The sequence below is a fragment of the Bison bison genome, unplaced genomic scaffold (assembly GCF_000754665.1).
Source record: "Bison bison bison isolate TAMUID 2011002044 unplaced genomic scaffold, Bison_UMD1.0 scf7180017864357, whole genome shotgun sequence".
NCBI lineage: Eukaryota > Metazoa > Chordata > Mammalia > Artiodactyla > Bovidae > Bison > Bison bison.
Window position 1 is genome coordinate 1,043,719 of NW_011494929.1, and position 6,133 is coordinate 1,049,851.

The following is a 6,133-nucleotide window of genomic DNA, read 5'->3' on the forward strand; positions in this document are numbered from 1 at the left end:
GTGAAAAGCAAAGGAGAAAAGGAAAGATGGAAGCATCTGACTGCAGAGTTCCAAAGAATAGCAAGAAGAGATAAGAAAGCCTTCCTCAGTGATCAATGCAAAGAAATAGAGGAAAACAGCAGAATGGAAAAGACTAGAGGTCTCTTCAAGAAAATTAGAGATATCAAGGGAAAATTTCATGCAAAGATGGGCTCGATAAAGGACAGAAATGGTATGGACCTAATAGAAGCAGAAGGTATTAAGAAGAGGTGGCAAGAATACATAGGAGAACTGTACAAAAAAGAGCTTCATGACCCAGAAAATCCCGATGGTGTGATCACTTACCTAGAGCCAGACATCCTGGAATGTGAAGTCAAGTGGGCCTTAGAAAGCATCACTACAAACAAAGCTAGTGGAGGTGATGGAATTCCAGTTGAGCTATTTCAAATCCTGAAAGATGATGCTGTGAAAGTGCTACACTCAATATGCCAGCAAATTTGGAAAACTCAGCAGTGGCCGCAGGACTGGAAAAGGTCAGTTTTCATTCCAATCCCAAAGAAAAGCAATGCCAAAGAGTGCTCAAACTACTGCACAATGGAACTCACCTCACACGCTAGTAAAGTCATGCTCAAAATTCTTCAAGCCAGGCTTCTGCAGTACATGAAACGTGAACTTCCAGATGTTTAAGCTGGTTTTAGAAAAGGCAGAGGAACCAGAGATCAAATTGCCAACATCTGCTGGATCATGGAAAAAGCAAGAGAGTTCCAGAAAAACATCTATTTCTGCTTTATTGACTATGCCAAAGCCTTTGACTGTGTGGATCACAACAAACTGTGGAAAATTCTTCAAAGAGATGGGAATACCAGACAACCTTACCTCCCTCATGAGAAATCTATACACAGGTCAAGAAGCAACAGTTAGAACTGGACATGGAACAACAGACTGGTTCCAAATAGGAAAAGGAATATGTCAAGGCTGTATATTGTCACCCTGCTTATTTAACTTACATGCAGACTACATCATGAGAAACGCTGGGCTGGAAGAAGCAGAAGCTGGAATTAAGATTGCCAGGTGAAATGTCAATAACCGCAGATATGCAGATGATACCACCCTTATGGCAAAAAGTGAAGAGGAACTAAAAAGCCTGTTGATGAAAGTGAAAGAGAGAGTGAAAAAGTTGACTGAAATTTCAACATTCAGAAAACTAACATCATGGCATCTGGTCCCACCACTTCATGGGAAATAGATGGGGAAACAGTGGAAACAGTGTCAGACTTTATTTTCTGGGGCTCCAAAACCACTGTAGATGGTGATTGCAGCCATGAAATTAAAAGACACTTACTCCTTGGAAGGAAAGCTATGACCAACTAGATACTATGTTAAAAAGCAGAGACATTACTTTGCCAACAAAGGTCCGTCTAGTCAAGGCTATGGTTTTTCCAGTGGTCATGGACGGATGTGAGAGTTGGACTGTGAAGCAAGCTGAGCACTGAAGAATTGATGGTTTTGAACTGTGGTGTTGGAGAAGACTCTTGAGAGTCCCTTGGACTGCAAGGAGATCCAACCATTCCATCCTAAAGATCAGTCCTGGGTGGTCATTGGAAGGACTGATGCTAAAGCTGAAACTCCAATACTTTGGCCACCTCACACAAAGAGTTGACTCATTGGAGACGACCCTGATGCTGGGAGGGATTGGGGGCAGGAGGAGAAGGGGACAGCAGAGGATGAGATGGCTGGTAGGCATCACTGATTCAACGGACATGAGTTTGAGTAAACTCTGGTAGTTGGTGATGGACAGGGAGGCCTGGCGTGCTGCGATTCATGGGGTCGCAGAGTTCGATACGACTGAGTAACTGAACTGAACTGAAGTATTATAATTAATCTAGAAATGATTTAAGGAATAATAAAGTATGTAAATTGGTCATATGCAAACAGTACTCCACTTTATATAAGGGACTTGATAATCCACTGATTTTGGTATTTATGGAGGTCCTGGCATCTATCCCCATTCCATACCAAGGGACAATTTTACAAGAAAATCAATACTTTTCCCAGTCTTAATTTTAAAAACATCATTCAAAAGATGAAATGAACTACTATGAAAGGAATTGGGAACTAATTCAATTTAGGTTTTGCACTGAAAGAAAACAGTGACATAATGAAAAGACAACCTACTGATTAGGAGAAAATATTCTGAAATGATATGACTGACAAGGGCTTAACAACCAAAATATATGAACAGCTTATATAATTCAATATCATAGAAACGAAGAAGTCAATTAAAATATGGGCACAAAATCTGAATAGATGTCATCATAAAGATGATATGCAGATGGCCAACATGCACATGAATATTGCTGATCAGCAGAGAGATGCAAATCCAAACCACAATGAGCTACTTCTATGCACCTGTCAAATGGCTATCATCAAAAAGTCTACAAATAATAAATGTTGGGAGGATGTGGAGAAAAGGGAATACAATACCTGTTGGTGGGACTATAAATTGGAGCAGCCACTATTGAAAGCAGTATGGAGGTTCCTCAAAATACTGAAAATATAACTACTATATGATTCAACAATTCCACTGCTGGGTATATACCTGAAGAAAATGAAAAAAATCTAATCCAAAAAGATAAATGCACCCCAATGTTCATAGTAGCATTGTTTACAAAAGACAAGATATGGAAGCAACGCTAGTGTCCATCAATGGGTGATGAATAAAGATGTGGTATATATACAAAAAGGAATATTACCGAGCCATAAAAAGAATGAAATTCTACAATTTTCAACAACATGAATGGACTAGAGAATGCTATGCTCTGTGAAATAATGCAGATGGAGAAAGACAATTACTTTATGTTATCGTTCATATAAGGAATCTAAAAACATAACGAATGTACATAACAAAACAGTAACAGACTCATCTTTAACTCCTTTTCCAATTTTGAACACTTTGGTACAAATTGGTAAAGGAGTATGTCGAGGCTGTGTATTGTCACCCTACTTATTTAACTTACACACAGAGTACATCATGCAAAACGCCGGGCTGGATGAATCACAAACTGAAGTCAAGATTAAATCACAAGCTGAAATCAAAACTCAACTTTCAAAAAACAAAGATCATGGCATTTGGTCCTATCACTTCATGGAAAATAGATAGGGAAAATGTAGAAACACAGTAAGATTTCATTTTGGGGGGCTCCAAAATCACTGCAGACAGTGACTGCAGTCACGAAATTAAAAGACATTTGCTCCTTGAATGGCTATGACAAACCTGCTGCTGCTGCTGCTGCTGCTAAGTCGCTTCAGTCGTGTCCGACTCTGTGCGACCCCATGGACTGCAGCCCACCAGGCTTCTCCATCCATGGGATTTTCCGGGCAACAATACTGGAGTGGGGTGCCACTGCCTTCTCCAATGCATGAAAGTGGAAAGTGAAGTCACTCAGTCGTGTCTGACTCTTAGCAACCCCTGGACTGCAGCCTACCAGGCTCCTCCATCCATGGGATTTTCCGGGCAACAATACTGGAGTGGGGTGCCATTGCCTTCTCCCATGACAAACCTAGACAGTGTATCAAAAAACTTTACTGACAAAGGTCTGAGTAGTCAAAGTTATGGTTTTTCCAGTAGTCCTATACAGATATGAGAGTTGGACCATAAACAAGGCTGAGTAGTGAAGAATTGAAGCTTTAGAACTGTAGTGTTGGAGAAGATTCTTGGGGGTCCCTTGGACAGCAAGGAGATCCAACCAGTCAATCCAAAGGAAATCAGTCCTGAATATTCATTGGAAGGACTGGCGCTGAAACTGAAGCTCCAATACTTTGGTCGCCTGATGCGAGGAGCGACTCATTGGAAAAGACTCTGATGCTGGGAAATATTGAGGGCAAGAGAAGGGGGAGACAGAGAATGAGGTGATTGGATGGCATCACTGACTCAGTGGACAAAGTTTGAGTTTGCACAAACTTTGGGAGACAGTGAAGGACAGGGAAGCCTGGCGTGTTGCAGTTCATGGGGTCCAAAAGAGTCAGACACGACTTAGTGACTAAACAACTGACTCATAGATATAGAGAAAAATTGGAGGTTACTAACAGGTAGTAGGTAATGGGAAGGGATGAGACAGGAGTTTGGGACTGAGACATAAACTACAATGTACAAAGAAAACAAGTGTCTATTTTACAACACAAGAAACAATAGTCATTATTTTATAACTTTAAATGAAATATAATCTATAAAATATTATATCACTATGTAGTACACCTGAAACTAATATAATACTCTAAAGCAACTATATATCAATTTAAAAAAGTAGGGCTTTTGTTTATGTGCATTTAAAAAGAGAAAATAGAAAATCTGTATAGCACTTTTTGAGTTTAAATTTTTCCTTTGTATTGATTTGACATATTACATTAGGCCACATCATGTACCTTTTCCTTATAGGATGATTATGATAATGATGATGATGATGATGATGATGATAATTACTGAACTTTATTATTACAGCTTCTGAGCTAGGTAATTTGCATTCAGTAGTTGATTTAACACTGATATATCATGAGCTGTTTTTTTTTAATAGTGTTGATTTATTAGATCAATACCACTTACTTTTATTTCATATTCTAATAATAATAATAAAAACATTTTTTTCTCACGTTACTTGTCAAGACTTGCATCAAGGTTTTCATATCTGATAGATCATTAGCTACTTAAGGAACACACAGGCACAGACAGCACAAGAAAGTGGCCTGCAGTAACAGAGCAAGTGAATGGTGAGTACAGGGTTCACATAGGGGAAAACTGGCCTCATAACCTTCAGCCTGAAGCATAAGATCAGCTGCCTCATCCAGCATACCCCCTGTTACATTATTAACAAAAAGTAAGGAAATATAAAGGGCTTCCTGGGTGGCTCAGCGGGAAAGAATCTGCAGCCAATGCAGAAGAGGTGAGTTCGATCCCTGGATCAGGAAGATCCCCTGGAAAAGGAAATGGCAACTCACTCCAGTATTCTTGCCTGGGAAATTCCATGGATGGTGGGCTACAATCCATGGAGTCTCAAAGAGTCAGACATAATTTAGCGACTAAACAACAACAAAACAGCAACCACAAAAAAGGAAAAATTATAAAATAGATTCAAAAAGTCATGAATCCTTTGGTTGTACATCTGATAGCTCTGTGACACTGGGAAAGTTATTTGATCTCTCTGATCCTCAGTTTCCTCTTTGAAAAATGAGAATAATAATTTCTGATATATCTATTTCAGACAAGTATTGCATAATTAACATAAGTATAAAGTGTTTTGTAAACTGATAGAATACAAGTTCTAGTTAATATCATATTTACCATTACCGCCCCCTCCAAATGTACACACATAAATAAAAGTAAAAATTAGTCCAGTAGGCCCAGAAAGTTACAACTTAATCCCTCAATTTTCAGTGGGGGAAGAAATGCTTCATTTTGGCCTTAAAAAGTGAATAAGTGCATTTAAATATATATTTAAGGTAAAAAAAAAAAAAACTATTTTTGAATTATTTAAAATTTTCCTACATTTATTTCAGGTTTTTAAGCTCAATAAATTTATTTAATTCAATACATTTATTATTGTATAAGCAGAGCATGTGATCTAAGCAGTGTTTTGCTTCTTTGGGCTTCCCTGATGACTTAGACAGTAAAGCATCTGCCTGCAATGTGGGAGATCTGAGTTTGATCTCTGGATAGGGAAGATTTAAATCTTCTTGATTAAGATTTGTGGCTTTATCAAGGTACCAGACAAAAGTTTTTACTAAAAACAGACAAGTCAAGCATATAATTTATATTTAGAAATGCATGTATTTATCATTCGTTGTTGTTCAGTTGCTCAGATGTGTCGGACTCTGTGATCCCATCTATCACAGTGCCCAGGGCTTCCCTGTTCCTCACTGTCTCCTGGAGCTTTCAAGTCCATTGAGTCAGTGATGCCATTGAACCATCTCATCTTCTGTCTTCTTCTCCTGCCTTCAGTCTTTCCCAGCATTAGGGTTTTATCAATGAATTGGCTTTTCACATCAGGTGACAAAGAATTGCAGTTTCAGCTTCAGCATCAGCCCTTCCAATAAATATTCAGGACTGATTTCCTTTAGCATTGACTGGTTTGATCTCTTTGTAGTCCAAGGGACTCTCAGA